Source organism: Ischnura elegans, chromosome 2 (genome assembly GCF_921293095.1).
Source record: "Ischnura elegans chromosome 2, ioIscEleg1.1, whole genome shotgun sequence".
Lineage (NCBI taxonomy): Eukaryota > Metazoa > Arthropoda > Insecta > Odonata > Coenagrionidae > Ischnura > Ischnura elegans.
In genome coordinates this window covers 139531063-139553566 of record NC_060247.1, presented here as the reverse complement: position 1 = coordinate 139553566, position 22504 = coordinate 139531063, and the positions used below count along the sequence as shown (strand labels likewise).

Sequence of the window (22504 nt, the reverse complement as noted above, 5' to 3'; positions counted from 1 at the left end):
GTCATGAACTTTCAATGCCAAATCGAGCAATAACGGGTGTACCATCGGATTTTCATCAATTTAACACAATTTTAGGGAAAAAATATCAATATTTTGAAAGTTCAGCAATGTTAATGAATAACTTATATTTCATTTAATATGATGTAATGGAAGTAATCAATTGATATTATGCGAGCAGCGATAGCTGTGTTCTCGATGTACGTAACTAGATACCTCGCCGTATGAAATTATAATCACTTTTTATTTCATTTTTCTACGTTGATTAAAAACACAAAATATCATTTCAATTCCTACCGTTCCTTTTGAAAGAATCAAAAATAATAAATTGAGGATAGGAGCACTATATGAAGAAAAGAAATTTAAGTGGAAGGGGTTAAGGTATTAGTTATAGGTATTAGTTCGTGTTATTGAAGCTTTTATACACTTACACATTTTATTGGCTTTTCAAAGTTTTCTGTGGTTAAATATGGAACCAGGAGGTGATTTCAGTATCAGTTTCAACTAATATACCACTTCTCCACCCATTAAGCGTTGAGCTTTACTTGGAAAAATAAATTTCTGAAAATGATGATTTTGATGCGGTGACGGGAAAGGGCTTTGAAAGCTTTGGGAGCTTCAGCTCGTTCCAAAATCACTCTGGTCGCCCGCGGTCGTAAAAGATACAAGGCTCGGGTGAATGCAGCAGCCGCAGTGGACGCGAGAGCAGAGGGGGGGGGCGATTATTAGCCGCCGCCCGTCACCTCCCCCCTCTGCAGTCGACCCCACGCATTGGCCGAACACATGATGCGGTCACCGTCGACCTGTTTGCACGTTGACTGCGTTTTCACGATCCGCTGCTCGCGCTAATGACGTGCGTATGACGGCGCCTGCCTTCGAGGCGATCTGATTGGACGAGGGTGATACGCGGCGCGAGTTGAAAGGGTGAAGCTGCGAGAACGCAGCGCTCTTTTTCCGATATGCAGGGGTGAATTGGAGAATCGCGCGTAGAGGAGTTTTCACCGCACGCAACAAGCTTCTCGCCTATCCTTTCTTTTAAATATTTTTGCTCCTCCAGCGATCGCAAATGGGAATGGAGATAATATTGCACGAGAACAGAAAACGCCATTGTTACCTCTGCAATGAAGCCTCAGCGTAAACAAGTGGCTGCGTAGTGACCAAAAGCTAAGGTCATCACTGAAACCCCTTGACAATCTAATCAAATAACAAAATGTCAGTTTGAAAAAATAGGCATCAGTAAATAAATTTGTCATCTAAAATACCCGTTTAAATTAGGAATTAATTTGATGCATGCATATTAAATCTAGAATCAAACTAGCTCGGGAACAAACGCTATCCTCAAAATCGTCTAATAAGAGCCATCAAGTTATTTCTCAGTTTACCACACCAAGCCAGTTTGCATGATCAGACGTCCATTTTCCCATGCACTCATACGCACTTTAAGAATCACACGATCGGAATAGGATTGAAATGACGGCAACAGTTTAGCCTTCACAGCCCGTGGTTCAAATCCTGGCAATGGCGGATATTTTCCCGAGACTGCCCGATCCCTACTTGAATGCTTTGTGTTCAATGCCAGAGCAACAAAACTGCGTCCATCGCACCGGGAGATAAGCCGGAGCAATCCGCTTCCGTTAATAGGGGGCTAATGCCAACAACGGATTTCTCTCCACCCTACCATTTTTTTAAAACAACCTACGCTATCGGTCGCCTTCAATTGCCATACCTACAAATAGGCACTGGAAGAGATGGGAAGAGTTGGTTGCGGACAAAACGCTTCACGCCTGTCGTTTCATTTATTCTTTGCAGCGATCACATGAGGGAAATGCACGAAAGGAAAGCACACCATTGATAGGTCAGCGAAGGGAGGTAGGAGTAAATAAAAAAACAAAGAACACTTCGCATGTTACCATGCAATGAAGAAAAGGTAAGACCAACATTGAAACCCCACCGGTCAATCCAACGTCGCTATTATAATGTAAAATGAAAAATTTAGCGAACAAATTTAGAAATTGGTGGGTAGGAAGGAAGGCATTTTTACAAGGCGACCTACAGCTTAGATTATTTGCGCAAGAGAAGAGAGTAGGGATGGAAGGGTGGAGAGAAACCCGGTGTCTGAATTAGCCTGCTCTTAACGAAAGGCTCCAAGTGGACCGCAGCTTAACGTCCCATACGACGGACGGAATGCTGCGCTTGAAGCACACAACAGTCGAGCATAAATCATTTAAATTTTGACTCATGTTCATTTTGCCAGTGCGTACTTGAATGAGAAGAAATTTCCAATCGAAATAAGCTTGAAAATCTGACGCTATCGTTGGAATCAGGCAATCTGCCTCTTCACGTGACCTCTGGTCATTATCATCATTCCAAAGTTGGTCGTCTGCGCAGAAGCCTTGTCACGCTCTTGTTTATATCTACTCTGAGACTCGCAAACACGAATTTGTCGCATAGGAGAGGCAAGCACGTGACCTCAGGCAAGCAGTCTTTTTTTTAATGTTTTGTTGCGTCCGGCGTAAGCAAATGGGGATGAGAATATCACACAAGAGAAAAACTCGCAATAATAACTCGCGCGATGGAATGGGCGGTTATTGCCGCTATGCCAGCGCCGCCCTCGGCCATAGCGCGAAAGTAGCCGCACGGTGCGCGTCGCGAAATTGTATCCGAGAATCCAAAAATATCAGCCGAGGTGAGAGTTAGACACGCGCAATTTAAAACGCCCACATGCGGCGCAAACTTCGGCGGAAAATGGATTGGGGGGATCTGAACTCTATTGCAAGCATTCTCCGCCCCTTTACTCGCCATTGGGCGAAATTGCTTGTCTCCATGGCAGCAGCAAACGCGAATCGACACAGCAATTGAGGGATCTTGCGTAAATAGCCAGCAAAAAAATGAATTTTGAGTGGAAAGCCTCATGCGTGACAGTGAGAGTCTACTTGAAAAGGAAGACTGGAAATTCACGAAAACTTCAAAGCCCTTGTATTGTACTTCATCCACCAATGCTTAGAGCTCTTTGTACCATTAGCGTATTTAAAATCAAATTTTAAAATCAGGATATTTCTTAGGCTATAGGTAATCTTGACGCTTATCTATGACTACAAAAAGTCTTCCAAATAGCCATAGATCCGACGCAACCAGAGCATAAATATAGCAAAAGCATATAGTTAGAATTATCATTAATACGTAAAGAGATCATTATAGAAATGTTATTCTGCCATCGCAATGCACAACATTATCATCGAATTTATACTCTAGCTAAAATAATTCTTTATTTCTTTTGCCTATTTGATAACCAAATGGCCGGAATTTACGCTTGTTACTTAAGGAATGATTATTTTTTTACAAAAATACGTATTTACAAAAAGTTGTAATTATTATTTGTTTGAATCAGAGATCCTTGACGGAACAGTGCTAAATCACGGAAATCTTATAAGCGTCTATTGCGCAGCACAGCATTAAAGAGTGGTTATTAATACAGAAGACATTCTTTCTTTTTAGTACTGTAAGGCTGAGATGGGTTTACTACTTCACCTCTCCACTTATTCCTTCCTCAAGTCAATTCCTAAAGCTTCCTAACGTCCTTCTTACTCGAGTCCTTCGTAATGTGTCCATAGCGCTCTAACCTCTTGTCCTTCCTCTTCAGACTTTTCCTTTAAGCTTTCTCTCCACTACATTTCTCACGACGTCATTTGATCCGTTTGCCTATCCAGCACGCCCTCTCTCGCCGTTCGGTGCACAACTCCTTCCTTTCCTCTCGTATTCATGGTGAAGTGAGGCTTGGAACACTATTTGTACGGGTAAACTCTTCTCGGGATTCCCACCAAGTCAAATTATCCTTGTGAGCCAACGTTTCGAGCTCTGACTCGGGGATCATCCTCAGAGCAGCCTTTCTTTATTAGCTTTCGCTTAGTGCATCGCCTGAAATACAACCCACTAAATTAGTTATGGATGGCTTTGTTATAGCTATGAACATAATCATATTCTCAAAATTACACTAATTTACCCAAAATTAGGTAGGTGTGAGAAGAAAATCTCTATTGCTATAACTAGGGAGTCAATTTTGTACGGACTCGATAAAACCGACTGGCGTAGCTACTTGACAATGATAAAAGACAACTAAAAATCGATTTATGAGTGATTCATCCGGCAAGTAAGTTTGGATAGGTGAAGATAGATGTCACCAGGGACTAAGCCACTGCCGTATGAGTATCGCTGGTATTCTGCGTTCCTTTCCCAGCGCCAATCGGCACGTCGAGGAGTTTTAAGTGGTACGTCCGAATGGTTTCACCCAAGAATCCGGGAATATTTTGTCCGTTGCTATGCGCTCCATCCACTATGATACCATGCTCCCCATAATCACAACTGATGGGTACTATGAAGAGGTCGCCCCATTGATAAGACAGTTACGGGTGTTGAACATTCGTAGGAAATATCGATGGCTCAGTTCTAACAAAGCGTATCTCAAAAATAGCAGATTTTCAGGAGAGCAAAAAAACGATTAATATTTGTTACTTGCTCACTGATTTTAAAAACCAAAGTTCATTAAACTGAAAAAGATTTATTCATTTGCAAACAAAGAGTTATTTTTGCTTGTATTTTATTCTTTTAATGTCATTACGCTTTGTTCAAGATACCTGTCTCAAACCGGCCGAATTTGTGATACGTGTAGTTACAACTTAGCCATAGATATGTTTCTTCGGTGGTGATTACTTGGCCGCTGAAGGGCCCCCTCATTAGACAACATTAAGCGAATACTGCCTGCATAAAAACCAAGCAGTTGTGATGAAATCTAGTCGCTACTTTAAAGAAGCAAGAATAGGATACGGAATGAGACAAGAGCGAACACTGTATCAAGTAATTTTTAACGTTTACATCCAGGAAGCCGTCAATAAAATGAAAGGTGTCAATATACACGGAGAAAAAATAGCATGCTACGATTTTCCGAAAATAAAGATTTTATAGTAGAGACAAAGAGGGATTTGAATCAAAAACGATTATTCAGCGTATGAGAGAATATCAGGACAAGCATTATACTGGAAGAACAGATAATGAAAACGTCAAAATGATGTGCTACTTTGGAAGCCTAATCACACAATGCCGGATCCAGAATGTTTTTCTGGGGAGGGACACAAGGGTCTGATAGGTAAACGGTCTTCTTATATTTGTGATTAAAAATAGCATACAATGATTGCCATATGAAATATTCTCTTGATTTAAATATAAAATTTATTAATATGAAATTAAATGATTCAGGCTTCGTAACATTCAAAACAAAACGAATGTTATGAAAACCGCATTAAAAACCTTGCCTATTTTTTTAAGTATCTGGGAGAGGCACGTTCCCCCGTTCTTTCCCTTAAATCCGCCTTTGACTATACGCGATGCAAAAAAGAAATAGTCCATAAAATAGTCAATAAAACTCTAGTTATAATACCCAATAGGCGTATTGGGTATTATAACTAGTGAAGAATCTAATTACAGCCGAGAATACAAGCATAGAAGAAAGGAAACAATTCATATGATCCTACACATAGAGCATATCTATTTTTGGTAGGTAGACATGGACTTTGACCGCGGCAGCAGACAAGTCAAGGATAGTACAATTCAAAAACTGGTGCTAAAGAAAAATGATGGAGATAAAAAGGTTTGACCGACTATGCAATGCGGAAAAGCTATGGAGATACAGGAGAGAAGAGAAATCTTCGAAAAACCCTGAGAAGGAGGCGGGAACACTCGATCGGGCTCATCATGAGGCCTGATGAGGACAATCGTGGAATGAAGGGTGCAAAGTGCGTCAAACCAATCTTCGAATTGTGAGCTTATGATGAGTCAAACACTACTCCTTTTCCGTCTCGTACAAATTGCAGGACTCCGCAAAACCTGCGAATCTATTCACGGATTGATTGCACCCGATATGTTGATTCGGAAAGAAATGGGTAGAGTTCATCCTTGAAGTAGCCAAGGACGAGAGAATCGCACACATTCAAGGAATGGGGGCGAGTTCTTTCTATGGACCACCTCGCACATCGATTATTATTATAAGATGTCAGAAAGCTTCATCCGGTATTTGAAACCGGGACGCTTATAACAGAAGTGGGGCGCTGTATCGATTAAGCCACCATGCTTCCCACTTGCATCAAATTAGGTCAATAATCATTGACATAATGAGAAAATAGGGCATAAAGGTTATTGGCGATGATGGAGGACGTGAGTAAAGTGATGTCGATATTTAGTACGTATCTCGAGCCCTACGAGATCTGGTGATGAGAATGATGGTGGAGCAATTTACAATCGGGGAAACAAAGTTCCTTCGTCCGCTCATTGTATGGCAATGGGCTATTGTTTCCCACGAACCAATTGAGTCGAGTGGCCGACCTACTGCAGCCAATTCAATTTACCTGCGTGAGAAAAGAAATTCCCCTCGGAATTCCTTGCTTCCCACCTATATCAGAGTCAGTAACAATCAAGATTTCGCCTAGTTCTCACAATCGTGATTATTGTACTTACATGAGTTCAATGATTATATTTTAACCACAACTACTTATGTTAATTCTGCCTTTGAATTTATAAATTCTTATAGACGTACTCAGAACTGAACTCCACGTAGGTTAAAAGTAACAGAAGTCCTCGTTGGTTGGTTAGGATAGGTGACGTTAGAGCTAATTCCAGAATAAGCTAAAGGTGTGTAAGTATCGCATATTCAGAGTAGTTTAAGCCAGTTCTTTTTCGTAGGTTGACTCAAACCCCGAAGATACTTGCTCTACGTATGCAGGAGATTTACGATTCATGGAATCAGAAAGCTTTCCACGGTACTAAGAGATAATGAGTGACCGGACTAACGCCGCACATGACACAAAATTACCCATTATGTACACCGCCATTCAGCAAGAAACTCTCTTTAACTAACAAATGTAACGAATATGAAGTCATGAATAGTTATTCATGAAGTCATGATGTAGTTAACTAATCATATGGTTAGTCACAGCCATGTTAAAAATGTGTACACGGCCTAAAATCTTTCATATTTCATTTTTCTAGTTCTTTCGCGTTTGATCAAATGATTCAATACATTAACCTGGCCAACAATTGTCTTAATTATCATTTGTTGCGTATTTCAATTCAAAAGGAATTCAAAGGAATACTAAATCCTCTCAACTTTTACACTCGTTACCGACTAATCAGCGGCAGTAAGGCGTGGCGTGAAACAAAAAAACTGCGGATGTCCGCACTAGAATTGAATTCGGGAGTGATCGCATTAAGGGGGCGTGAAATGAGCGCGGCGGACGCACCAATCGGATGCAGGTCATAACGAAGCGGAGGCGCAGCACTTAGCATACGCGCGGAATTTGTAGAGCGCTCTCCTCGGCGGCGTCTGACACACAAATGAGAGGCTGAGGGTCAAGAGCATTCGCATCGGCGGAAGCGCTCTGCTCTCTCGAGAGGCGAGGGGGAACAGGTTTCACGAGAGAGATGGAAGTCCTTTGGGAATGAAACCCTCGCCATTTCAGCGATGCGAAAGGGAATTAGGTTTCGAGGAGGGTGACATCGATTCTCGCGAGAATACGGTTTCGCATTCTTTGGAAATCCCACGCGCAATTGCACCCACGAAGGAAACCGAAACGCTTCCACAGGAGAAACTTCTCCTCTTTCCCGGAGAACTAGTAGCAGGAATCTTCTCGGGCTCTCCACATGGTCAGGCTTTCCATGGCTTGCGATGCGAGAGTCGAGGATGGAAACTTGGGCTATGGAAAACCAGAATGACTGGGAAACCCGAAAATAATGTCTCCGATTGGATTCATTTTTAGAGTGTAGAGTATATTGAATTCCATTCCGGGAGGACTGGGGCCCCCTTACCTGAATTCGACTCCAAGAGAACGTTGGAACACTGAAATCACTGCGCGAAAAATAATTATTTTGTACGCAGTCTCAGTCAAAAATTCAAACAGGTACCTATTCGTTGAGGAGGAAAATCGCCATGGAAATATATTTTGGGTTATCCGAGATTTGAATCCGTATCTTCCGATTTCAGGTTAGGCATGCTAACCCATTACACGACCAAGCAATCTTCTTTCAGGGCGAATTCCTTAACGGTGTATTCGGATATCAGGGTTCGAATCCCGGGTAGGTCAAAATATTTTTTCATGGAGAATCTCATTCTTAGTGTCTCGCATCATGGCACAACCAGAATATTTTTCAGTTTGACGACGTCGTCCCTTCAAATTTACCTCTCCCGTGCATAGCAGCAATAACATGAGATGAGTTTTCGATAGGAGGGCTACCGAAGACTTGTTTACCTCATAGTAAACAAGGGTACCCAATGATATCTAATTGTTAAGTATATGGAAGTAGTATTATATATCTAGTACTCGCTTAGCTCGCTGGGGGGGCTCTGCCCCCCCTAGGCCCCCCCGAAAAAGGCCTTCGGCCTGTTATGCTCACTGTGGGAGGTCTTACACTTTTTGTTTGCTACTTGTTACTTAAGGATCGTTTACTTTTAAGCTGGCTAACTTAGGTATAAGCAATATTTCCACTTTCACGTAAAACGAGCGCATGGTACGTAGGCTACAATGTGAATGTAAATATTTATAAAGAGAAACGTTTTTCTGAGGGGCTAAAAAAGTAAAATAAATTTCTACGAGTTTCTCTAACTTATTCAATTCAAATACAAAAAACGTTGAGACCACGTTCCACTGTAACACCCAATGCATACGTAATATCATAACATAACGACTTTACGAATTACAATGAAAAACACGTTTATTAATTATTTTCCACAAAACAACCAAATTCTTGATATACGAATAAGATGTAACAGCTGTTCCCCTTCGTAAGCGAATTACGTTGGGACTGAATATCAATATCTAGAAACAAATGCGCCTTAGCATGAATTGGGGCTAGTATAACGAATTTTATCGAAATATTATTTATCGTGATCGTGAATGATTTCACTTCAGAAATGCCTCTATTTAAAGTTTTAATGAATCGGGATACACAAATATCTCAGCTTTAATATCCAAAACGCAATGCGCAATAACTCTGGTGAGAACGGAGTGAGTAACGGATCACAGCCTTTGGTGTACAAGACATTGTGAATGTCAAGATTTCGATAATTTTCACAGTTGAATAACTTAGTCACTCAAGGAAACGTGATTAACGCAAGACAAATAATTGAATAAGAAATACCTTTATTTGCACTTATCTTCCATATTGTATTATTCACTGCCTATTCACTCCTGCAGCTCACGGATAACATTGTACATTAAAAAGGAAATTAACGGAAAAAAGAACGTAAACAAAAATAAAAAGTTATCACCATCACAAAACACGATAATAAAATCATTTTTACCAACCTATATTATGTAAGACTTGTTTAAAAGTCTTTCTACTACAATCGTGTATCGCCAACAAGATACGAACTATAGTCAACAGCACGAATCATATTTCTAATATGGCATTTAGAGCACTTGTTAACTTTGAAATTAATAACCACCACACTCTCGATGCAATATACCAAAAACAACAACTAATTACTTACCTTACATTTCTCCGCTTTTGATTTGAATGCGCTTTGATTTTAACAGATGTTTGTTCTTGCGGAAAAAAGACGCAAAGAAATAGACACTTCAATTATTACTTTCTTAATTTCCTACCTTATATTTATCAGTTTTTCGTTTCATTTCCCTTATCTTCTTTCCCAATTTAGCTCCTCTTGTTTGCATAAACAAATATGTTGCTATGATAGTTCGTTTGTATGACTGCCGCGCCGCCATTGGAATTTGGTGGCCATTTTTTGAACTAATCCTCATACACTCAATTTTATATGAATAGACGGATAAATAATTGTAAATTTAGTGTTTTCATAATTTTTCCTGGGGTTTCAGACAATTTTAGAGGGGGTCTTCATTAGACTTTTTGCCGTATCTCGTCTCGTTCACCCCAAACATTTGTATACGTGAATGAATGAATGAATGAGTGGTCGTTAAGGGGCTTCATGTTATATAGATTCCCGGATACCGGGGCCACGCCTTTTCACACGATATTAGACCACTCAATACGATCGTGCGAAAGATCCACAGGGAAGAAATCATTCGCCTTGACCGGGATTCGAACCCGGATCCCCCGATTTCCGGTCGAGTGCTTTAGCCAGTTAAGCTACCGAGGCGTCATTCTTCCCTGTGGATATTTTCGGACACTGCCGGACAAGGTGTTGCTGGACTGCAGGGCATATGATGCCACAAGCAGTCCAAGTCGTGCGCACAGCGCCACAGCCGGAGAGCAGGCCCGGACTTAGAACACATAGAGGTGTTCGCTCTTGACTAATTTAAAGTATACCGGGACTAGCCGCGGTGATAACTTTTACGGGAGTCACCCGCGCAGCACAATCGTGCGAAAGATCCACAGAGAAAAACTATTTTACACATAAAAATTATTTTAATCCTAAAAGTAGTTCTACGTTTTACAAATTTTGTAAAATCTACAAATATTTTTTCCACACTTAAATTTCAAAGTCATAGAGTGATGAGGAGTGCAGTATTCCGGCTGTTCCACCCCCGGTCGTCTGTCACGAGTGACGACACTTGCCAGAGTGCTTTCGTCTTTGAGGCCGGCTCCTTCGGAAAACTGCTCTTGTCATGAACATCGCCGCGAAATAATAAGCATTAGTGATGCAATAATTCACAACTGTTCATTTTTTACATACCGGGAATTCTGATGTCGCATAATTATTGCAAAGTATGCAGGTCTACTAAAGTTTTCCCTTGTTTTCTATTCACAGTTAAAAATCCATATGACGGTGTATTGTTGATGTGTTATGTGTGATAAGATTTTTTTTACTGAATTTTGAATAATATCGAAGGTATAATCGGTGTTATATCAGTTATTGGTGAATTTGGAATCTATCTTAGTTGGACCTTTTGGTCGCCTTTTTTTCGCACCCTTGAGGCTGAAATATATAATAATCCGAAAAATAATTGGCATGTATATGTTTACTTTTTCATTTAATGAGACCTTATTTTGGTGACAGTGAAGTGGCACTGCGCCCACAATTATTAAAAGTAATCATGTCACTCTCTCTTTCTCTTGTTCACAGCGGACTGCGAGAGGGTCGCCTGCACCTTGCCCGAATCCACCGCTCAGACTGCGATCCGCAGTTGACACAAGGATGCTCTTGAGGATCTCCACGACGTTACTGCCGTCAACTTTACTCTTGAAGCCACTACGCAAACACTCAATTCTCAAATACTTGCAAAAAAATCGTGTGCACGCACAAAAATTGAGAAACGATATTTGGCTTACAGAAAAGGCTTCCAATTCGGAACAAAGAGATTTTAACTCTAAAAGATTAGCAGTAAATCTTTTCAAAGGAAATAAGGATTTTATTATTATACAGAACAATCAATAGTGGACACAGAATAATTAATATAGTAATGTACAAAAAGAAGTGGGTAGAGTAAGGAGGACGGTAGGACCCAAACACGACGCCTAGGTAATTTATTTTTTTAATCGTACTTATAATTTATTCCTTTTAAACTCTATGATAGATTAGCTCGAGCCTTAATCAACTTCCAGTGCCTGCAATTATTCTCCAACACACTAAATATTTTCTCTATTATTAAACGAATTAACGAGTTTCTTTCCTACAGATAACACTACTATTAAATCCAATATGATCATTTAGGTAATGGAAACCATATTTTTCTGCTTATTTCAACTGCACTCTTCACGTACTAATTCAGTGCATGACAAAAATCTGACCGGACTAAATAACTTGACTTTTTAATCAAAAATACTGTTTACATATTTCATTTTATTCTGGACAAATAAGCAATATCGACACTCAGGAATATAAGCAGGTATATTTACTGACTAGAGACGACTTCCAATACTCTTCAACTATTTTCATGTGCAAAGACGACAATATTATAAGATGCTAAACAAATACTTTCCAACGTGACTAGACATGACTATTTATAAGACACACTTAGAGAGAAACTATTCAAATTTTCACAATTTCCACGCACATGTAGTGCTTTTCCTAACCTTCATGTGACTTAACTATGCTTGAGCCAATAACATTTATGATAAAGTTATAAATTCACATTTCTTTTAACATCATTTAGCTGTGACTAGCAATACTTCATTATCAACATCTTGTCCCTGGTTCAAATCCTTTTCCTCAACGTTGACTATGTTTCTTACTGTTTTGACCCTTCACCCACGACCAAATAACGAATGCTCGGAGCAAGTGAAGATCAGTGAGCGAACGGATCACTCTGCAGTTCACTGAGAAACTCAAAAGCCGAGAGCCAACCCGCCTCATTGAACTAGTCTTTCCACTGTGCACTTGCAACAAAGAACGTTTCCATTAGCGACGGGAGTGAAAGATTTAGGGACTGACTGACAACTGATGACTGTGTGACTTGTATATTTCAACGACTGACATTGTGACTATTACCTCTGAAGGTGTATATGTGTACTGTGACTGACATAAAACTTAAATGACATACTGAATGTGTAAATTTTCTTATTTTTGATAACAATAAATATGTTTAGAAAAAATGTTTCGTAATTCATTTCCAAATCTACAAGTAGAACCATAATATTTCAACCACTAGTATCCTTAAATTCGAAAAAAACTCTACCAGTGTGTGTATTTTACACTTTGCATGAAATGTCGAAATCTATACAAGATTTATACTGTGATAAATTCGTAAAAATACCGCAAGAAAATTTAGGTCGGGTCTTTCGGAAACCTGCACTCATCATGAGCGTCGCCGCGGAAAGCTTCGCATGAGGTGAGCAATAATTCACAAATGTTAATTTGCACATACTGGGTACAAAAAAAAACGAGAAAAAATGCCGAGAGGTATAAAAGTCCATAAGTTAACTCTCACATCAAAATAAATGTAAACTAACTGAACTGCAAATAAAACGGAGGGGAATATAAAAACCTAAAAGATATTAAAGGTATATTGATTGACTCTTCCCTCCGTATCGGGCACACCTCAAGGGTGGCAGCTAAATGTATTCTAAATATCAATATCTTGACAAAAAGGATAAGAAATTGGAAAGTTACATTTGCTCTTCATGTGTTTAAGTTTCTCGTTGAATACTTAAAGCAACTACATTTTGAAAAAAACCAGGTACCCCATTAAATATAAATTTGAACAAAATATCAAAAGGACATGCTTAATATATAACGAAAAAAGTTTGAACTCACACACATGAATTTAATTCAAATTTCTAAAGAGGAAAATATTCCAATGGAAAAGAGATATGAACAAAGCAGCTATGCCAATTTCCGCCAAATTGGCGCAAAAGATCCATATTAAACACAGATTAGCAACTTCTGTCTCCAAGAGGGGTCTATGCTACGACAAACCGCTCCAATGAAACCAAAAATGCAAAATTTCTTTCAAATCACGATTAAGACCTGATGCAAAATTACGCCTTGCCAGGACGATTGCAAACAGTGAATTACGTGATGGTGGAGGACATGAGGAAAATAAAATATCAACAGTGTCCTTACTTCAACAGAGCCAGGGTTCGTTATAGCCGTATAAAGACATTCGAAGGAATAAATATTGCTGCAGAGACAATAATTCTTCTTCTCCGTTCTTATGACGTGCAATTACTCACAACGGCTGAGATGGTAACTCTCACGAAAGGGGCCCAAAATCAAGAGAAATACTTCCGAAAGCTACCAAGGCAGCACAAATAAATCCGTCACTATGGTTTCCATCCGTCGGCTTCAGGTGAAATATAGCGTGGGTCCTAATTCACGCTGTAACCGAAGACTGTGGGAAAAGAAAGAGGAAGAAGGATGGAGCTGCCGCTGCCCTTTAGGGAGAAGGACTGCGGAGAGATGATGATGGTCAAAGAGAGAACGTCACCGAAGAGAGGATTATTATCACCCGGAATGTTCTCGCTGCCTTACAAATAATAAATACTATCATTATGATGTGAATGGCCATAACCAGAGAAACGCCAAGGTAATCCTCCCAAATAAAAAAACTCATTTAATGCTGAAGGGAAATATCATTTATTATTTACCATCTCGATCTTTTAGGTGTCTATTATTTACCACTGGAAATGCAATAAAAATGAGAAAAAAATATGTATAATTATTTAAAAAAACAGGAAATCAAACGCAACTGTTGGACACCTAGAAAATTACCTGAAGATATGTACAACCTTAGTCCCTGAAAGTTTTTTTTAGCTATGAAGCCTGCTAAGCAATTTGATACAAAATTTTCAGATATAGCTACGAACTGTTTGACCGATTGATTAGTGTATTTTGATTTTGTAGCATAATTATTCTTCTATTCACTACATTTAAGCCATCCAAGACGGTCGATGATAAGGTGGAAAAGAATAAGTAATCAATGTTGGTGGTGGTCTCGGGTACTGCTGTGTAGAAAACATTTTCTTACTCAACGTTTCACTCCTCCTACTGGGAGCGTTATCAAGAAATAACGCTCTCTTGATGACGCTCCCAGTAGGAGGAGTTAATTAAGAGTTAAAATGTTACCTACACAGTAATACCCGAGAACCACCACCAACATTGATAAAAGAAGCTGTGAGAATCTTCAGACGAAGAATAAGTAATCCCTTGGTAACTAGGTATTATTTGGAAATATCATTTTTTATTTAGCACTGTTGGCCAAAAAAAGAAAATACACAAAAAGCTGATGGTATTCAGAATACGATTTGATCAATTTTTCGTAAGAATCGTCATCCTTTTTTTTATTTCTGAGTATTATGAAATAATTATTATTGCATTTTTAAAATTGTTTATCTTGGCAAAGTCCTAGAACAGGGAAGCACAAACAAGCACAAGCGTGTTAATGTTAAACAAAGATCACAATACCCTTAAGAAACTCTTCGGGTAATTTCTGGAGGAAAAATATAGTTAAAAATATTTTAAACTTCCACATAATATTTGTTAATCTTTTGCAGCAATTTATCTGGTTATTTTCATTTTTACTTTTTGTTACATAATGTTAAAGAGACGATAACCGGGCTAATAATGAATTAAGATCAGAAACTGCTTAAGGCTTGTGGAGATGAAAGGAAGTAATTTTCTCGTCTACATTCCCTTCAAGATGTTACAAGAGAGAAAAGGCCCTTAGGCGATACAAGTTAGGGCCACTTCTGCCGGAAAGATGTCTCCAGAGAATGAAGGAAGGCATACGAGCGTGAAAACAAGCAGCGAAACACGAAATCTTAAGTTTTGCAATGAGTGACATCTACTCAAATTATCAGAACACATTTTACAAGCGAACAAAGAGAATTCCTGACGCTATTTGTGTTTGAGGAGACTTCGTACTCCGAAGATCTTGGAAAGTGAAACAAGTAGAAACAAGAATTTAAAGTTGATTAAAATTTTATCTCCAGTTGAAGAGAAATGGTAACATAGATTTCTTTAAATGCTCTTTCTCCCAACCACGATGATATACAGGGTGTGTCCTGAAAGTAGTAGGACTGATTTTTTCCCACACATGCGGATGGTCGGACGGGAGTTTTCAGGGTTGCAGGTGGTGGAAGGGGCTCTAACAAAGCGCTGCGAACGCGCGGCAGTCGGCTCTGAGCTCTTGCGGAGTGTGAATCGTATTTCTTCAAGGCCTCTGTCAAGTGACCTCGTCACGGTGCGTCATGGAACGTTTAGTGGAGCAGCGTTACGCAGTGAAATTCTGCGTTAAACTCGAGAAAAGCGGCAAGGAGACCCATGAACTCATCAAGGCAGCTTACGGGGATAGTGCCATGAGCAGATCAACCGCTCAAAGTTTGAATACGACCCAGAAACGAAGCGACAAAGTGCAGAATGGCACACAGCGACATCGCCGAAACCAAAAAAAGCTCGCATATCCAAATCGAAGCAAAAATCCATGCTCATGTGCTTCTTCGATTCGAAAGGTGTCATCCACAGCGAGTTTGTGCCACCAGGGCAAACGGTAAATGCAGCTTTTAAGTGCAAGTACTGGAAAGACTGCGTAAACGCATCTTCCGAGTCCGACTAGCCATCGCCGCTTCGTGGATCCTTCATCATGACAATGCACCGGCCCACACCGCGTTCATTGTCGTTGACTACCTGGCGAAACACGGCGTGGCAACCCACCCTACACCCCGGATATCGCCCCCCAGACATCTTTCTCTTCCCCAAGCTCAAGACCCCTCTGAAAGGGCGTCACCACGGGTTGGTGGAAGCTCTCCAAAAGGCCGTGACGCGTGCTGTAAAGGACATCCCGGAGTAAGCCTTCCAGGAAGCGTACGCTGCGTGGAAAACTCGCTGGCAGCGTTGTGTCGATGCCCAAGGGGGCTACTTTGAAGATTTTTGAAGCGATGTACCTATATGAGAAATACATTTTTTGTTCTCGACTCAGTCCTACTACTTTCAGGACACACCCTAAAACAAATTATTCATCTACATAAAGTTAAGATTCCTTAATCCGTCGCAATAAATAATTTTCCGCAGTTCAAACTGGAGAGGTTAAATATCAGTTGTAGAAATGATATAGTTGACTTGTTAATGATGAAAATACGAAAGAATTTAAAGCAATTTATGAAGTAAAAAAAAAATTATGAATAAAAAACCATGTTAGAGTGACCCCAGAAGTTTTCGCCCGTTGAGGGATCACCTGCGGAAAACAATTGTAATACTTTGTATAATTAAATAAAAAGTCTTCTTGATACATAAATAGTACATTTGATACATGAGTAATGAATAAGAAATATGACGCACTATTTCTAGATTTTAAGAAAGCTTTCGACACTGTACCTCACAACAAACTTTTATACAAATTACAGTCATGCGGATTAAACGAAACAGTTGTAAACTGGATGCGCGACTTCCTCAGAGATCGTAAACAAAAAGTAGTTCTTGACGGAATTAGCTCTGATGTTGTAAAAGTTACATCAGGTGTTCCACAAGGAAGCGTAATCGGCCCCCTGTTGTTCATTATATACATTAACGATCTGTGCTCCCGCATTAGCAGTAAAATACGTTTATTTGCTGACGACGCTGTCATCTATCGCGAAATTAGTGATCACTCTGACTATGGAAATCTATCATCGGACTTAAACAACGTTCATTTGTGGAGTCAAGAGTGGGGACTTGAACTTAACCTGAGCAAATGCATGGCGGTACATTTTTTGCGGAATTCGTCCAACACTAACAATGTTTATGCAGTAGATGGCATTAACATAAAGGCAACAGACGAAGTGAAGTACCTGGGAGTTACGTTAACCTCGAACCTCACGTGGGGAACACATATAAAGAATATTTGCGGCATAGCCCTGAAGAAATTAGGATTCGTCAAGCGTATTGTGGGAAGATTTTCGGATGAGAAAGTAAAAAAAAGGTGCTATTTCGCTCTCGTCCGACCGCACCTTGAATATGCAGCGAGTGTATGGGATCCAGTGCAGAAAGACTTAATCCGCGAGCTGAATAAGATACAAAGGAAGGCTGCGCGTTTCGTCAAAAACCGCTACGGGCATACGGACAGTGTTACCCAGATGTTAAGCGAATTAGGCTGGGAGCCGTTGGAGACTCGGAGGCTGCGCGCTAGGCTTAGATTGTTTGAACAATTAAGAATGGATATCTTTAAGAGCGACACAGAGAACATAATCTTAGAGCCACACTATATTTCCAGGTCCGACAGAAGCGATAAATTAAGAGAGATTTTTTGCCGAACGGATAGATATGGGAATTCGTTTTTCCCCCGAACAATAAAGGACTTTAATAAACGCTTGTCCCAACCTCGTTAGAGCACTTCTTTTTTGTTTTTAATAGCTGTAAACGGCTGGTGTCCTAACACCCCCTGCCACACGCCTTTTAGGCGGCTTGCGGGGTATTATGTAGATGTAGATGAATAAGTGATTTATAAAATGAAAAAATACGAAAATAATTCAAATGAAACAAATTAAACAATATGACAAAAGGAATATGGTATCAAAATAAAAAAATGAATATATGTTGATATAATAAATGCTTCAAATGTGCCGTAAGAATCGCGTTTTATCCTACTGCTATGAATCGTAACTTACCAAAGCAAACAAAGTAATTTTTATTTCAGCTGTGGCTTTAGAGTGGTTATCTTAATTGCAGAAGAAATATTCAACCTTGATTTCCGGCTAACCAACTGGCAAAATGCTACACAATAATTTGTGATTCGTAAGATGTCCATAATTTCTCAAGGTTTACTATGCTGTGAAAAGGGATTTTTCTATTTTATCTAAGATATAATTAGGCACGAAAAGAGCGCAGTGGTTGCAGGGTGCACTTTCTTCCTCACCCGGGCAGAGGGCCCCCCTCCACTTCCAATCCTCCCCTCACCCAATCTCCCATTCCGGTTTCGCGTCTCAAGAGATGGAGCAGCATCCCATTCGCTGCGAAAGTACTTTGCGTGATCATTTGGACTTTCAATTGCCTCCGCAGCAGAGGAGTGTGCACTTCCATCGCCTCGACGACGCCCTCCAACACAGGAGAGCTACTTGCCAGTGGTAAAGACAGGCCTCCGATACACGGCAATCTTGTGGGATCCGGCGCGGAGAAATTCAACTCGAGAAGTAAATGCGATGAACATTGAAGTGGCGCACAGTTGGCTAGAATCGAAAAAAACTGGCAAAAACCACAAAAACGAGCTAGGAAGTTGACACTTCGCATACATATTCTCAATTACATTGTGCATCACTTTCCAGATTATTTCATTCCTGTGTTTTCACGTTAACATTATAAGGGAGGTTAAAATTGAACAAATATAGCGAAAAACGACCACCCTCGATTTTTTCTGAAAATTGCCAAATGTATCCTCGTGCAGTGGTTTCATGAATAGTTTTATCGACAAAATTGTTATACCAACTTAATTGACACTTCGTTTTCTTCCACTTGAAGGGTTTCCAAGATTTTGTTTCATCAATAACCGTAGATGTAAAACAAAATGGTGGAGCCTGTTTTCAGCCCAATTTTTTTACATAAACGAAGAGAAAAAGTAGATATTGCCACGGACTTCCGCCAAGTGATTGATATTACGTCGTTTTATGAAGTTTCTGCATTGTGGATCTAAAGTAAAACCTCGCACTAACTTGCAACCCCGAATTTTAAATCGTTTTTTCGAGCGTGCGGTTGACTCCGGTTCTGGCCGGCGGCGACGGAGAGTACGGCGACGTTGAAAGCGGGTGGATGCAATATGGTCTCATTCACTTTTATATGCGGATAATAGATATAAAAGTGATATTAAATAATCCACAGAAAGTAAAATTAATAGATATTGCTACGAATGACTCTTATTATGCAATCGCTGGGCACTACATGAGGTGCAATGAAAAGCTTCCTTCTTTGAGTGCATTCCACATACTGCTACGGAGAATGGACTTAAATCGTGAGCTTAAAGTAGGGAAAGGGACTATTTCTAGGCAACCGAGTTACACCTCGATATTTACAGCTCATACGCAGCAAAGCCTGTTGTAATTACGTAGAGATTATCTGCGATGCCGAAATAAATATCGATTCTTCGAACTTACGGCACAGTATAACCAACAGCCTTTACAGCGTAGCTGTCTGTTTGCCAAGGGGAATACCGTGCCTAGCGGATGAAGGAAAGTGAAATCTTTCAAAGCGAATGAATTGAATAACATCCATTTTATATTAGAGGCTCATTCATTCCATTAATTATAACCTAATCACTTCACTGTCTTTTGATATTTATTGTCGCTACGTAAAAAATGGCGGACGCTAAATTCAGTATTATATTGAGGGCCACGGTTGACTTTTTGCTAATAAAAGTAGTGCTACCATTTTCCCCATGACATTGAAACTAGATTACCTAATTTTCTCCGAGACATTCAGATTTTTTATTAAATCTCGAAATTGCATGTAAGCCCCAATTGCAAGGCCCCATAAGGCCATATCAAATTTTACTTCTGGACTGATATCCTGGGGTCCAAAACATTCTTCTTTCTGCTGTGATTAACATATTTTCAACTTAAATAAAATAGCAGTCAAAATATTATTATATTATTATCTTTCTTCAATAAATGACTCAAATAACCTCAATATTTTCCGCTAAATCTATCAAAATGCATGAAAAATAGATGCAGCTATTGCATTCACAAAAAAATTAATTAAAAAAAATTAAAACCCATTACCCAAAAATAAATTGAAAAAGCGCAGGACTTCAAATATTTTATGGTTAACTTTGCATGTACTTATAAGAAAAGTATACAGCGATAAAAAAAATTATTGCTATAATGTAGCAAATAGGCACAACACTGATTTAAAATGCTAAAACAATACAAAATCAAACAAAATTAATGTATATAAATGTATTTTAAGATACATTATGCATTTGACATTTATAACTGTGAATATCCTTTTATTTTTAAATATATTTCATCATGCCATTTTAAAACACATCAATAAAGAACGCTTTTCAGGGCCTTGAAAATAAATATATAACCGGAACCTCCTTTGGAATAAAATCAATTGATAAATAAATAAAGACAGTAACTATATTTTCAATAGGTTTAATAAGAGACAGCAACACTTATTAAAGAGATGATTGCTACGAGAAATTATTTTTTAAACTTCCAAAAATTTGTGCAACATATATAATTAGAAATAGCTAATGAAAAGGTAATAATATAAAGGTAATAAAATAGAGAATTGAATCTATTTTATTGTCATAAAATATATTTCAAACCAAGGAACAATAAATAATACACCATGAAAACAATTCCAACAGAAGAAAATTAAACACGAGCAAAAAATTGGATAAAATTCTTCACCTCCTAAATGAATATAACATACACAGAAGTAGGCACTAGATACCACACTGCTTTAGCCAGAGTAAAGTCTTATGCCACAATTCAATCATGATTTACTATTTTTAATTCAACAAATAAGTGAATTACATAGACTTTACTCTGTTTATCCCCCTCCCCACGTAGAGGGAGCAGTTGGGTTTGAGGGGGAGGGAGGGTGGGGAGGGATTTTTAGTGACAGGAAAGGACAGTTAGTGTTAGCATTACTACTAACACTACTATTATTACTACTACTACTTCTACTACTACAAGCATACAAACTCACTCACTCACTCATACCAAACAACATTCACACACCTACGATACACCCAATGATAATCTAAAGTGGGTACCCATCATCGCAGCGATCTCTAAGGTCGAAAATAATACGGACCTGCTGTACTGCTCCTAGCTAAGTCACCTAAGTACAAAGTCGGATCTATTTAATACCCTGGTATATAAGCTACGCATGTCGACGACCTAAGAATCTAATTTTCTACTCTCCTGCCTATATTCCCCCAATGCTGTAAAAAAACAACACATTACAATAAATAAATTACAATGAAGCCCACAGCAATAAAAAAACACTCTCAAATAGTTCACAGTCCACTGATGAAAACAACACGGGTCCAGGCCTTTTGTTTCTTCAGTCTTCGACTCTTGAGACACGCTTGCATGAACCTCTTCTTCAGGGTAACACAGTAGAGTTACCTGTAGCAATAAGAAACATCACTTGCACTATCGATACAAATAACAACCGTATAGAGGTTTTCCACTCTATATAAGAAAATAAATGTGAAACAAGAGTAACTAAAGAGAGATTTATATAGTCAGCACTGGATGAGGCCCTTCAAATAATTCATTTCCCAATCTTTACAAAATTACATATTGACTGAAATAAATTCATTCCTAATTTTATCAAAAAATAATTAACGAGTACAATAAGCTCTAGCGAAATTAATTACTGCATAATTTACTGAATTCATATCTTTAAAAAGACTCACAATGATAACCTTACGTTTAAATGAAATATTATACTAGTGTACCACTACATAGTAGTAGTGTAGTACTGAATAATTGAATTAATGCAGAATTGGAGGTAGACCTTTTTTCACATTAATGCCACACGAAAACATAGAACAATTCCGAGAAAATACTCAGAGAATTAAAATTATTTAAAAATTGCATTAAAAAGAACCTATAATATAGATTTAATTGAGAAGTCTAAAGAAAAATAAAAACGAATAGCTTAGTAAAACTTCAATGACGGATTGCAATAAATACAACGAACCTACTTGGAAATAACAATGAAAATGTTTCGTTCATGATATATTTTCGAAAAAATACAAGCAAATCAAAGAGTATGATTAAGTCTCACAAGGTAAACTTTTAAATGCTAGGTGATTCTATGAAGAAAAAAAACATCTATTACTGCCTCGTGATAAATTCATTCCTAATTTAATCAAAAATAATTAACGAGTGAAATAAGCTTTTAGCAAAGCAAAATTAATTACTGCATTATTTATTGAATTGATATCTTTAAAAAGATGCACAGTGATTACCGTACGTTTAAATGAAATATTGTACTAGTGATATCAAATTGTAAAAGCAGTGCGCAAAGAAGGAAGTAAGCAATACGCAATTGATTATTGATATTAATATTTATTATTGAAGCCACTATTAGTCAAAATTGGATGTTTTAAATAAATGG

At 38.8% G+C, this 22504-nt stretch overlaps 1 protein-coding gene across 1 annotated transcript in view; it reads left to right on the top strand.

The window, feature by feature from the left end:
* Positions 1 to 11233, top strand: part of LOC124174169 — a 30482-nt gene extending 19249 nt beyond the window's left edge. Inside the window, exon 3 of the mRNA XM_046553278.1 lies at positions 11084 to 11233. The gene's annotated coding sequence lies outside the window, so the exon portion shown is untranslated. The remainder of the gene's footprint in view (positions 1 to 11083) is intronic.
* Positions 11234 to 22504: the final 11271 nt, after the last annotated feature.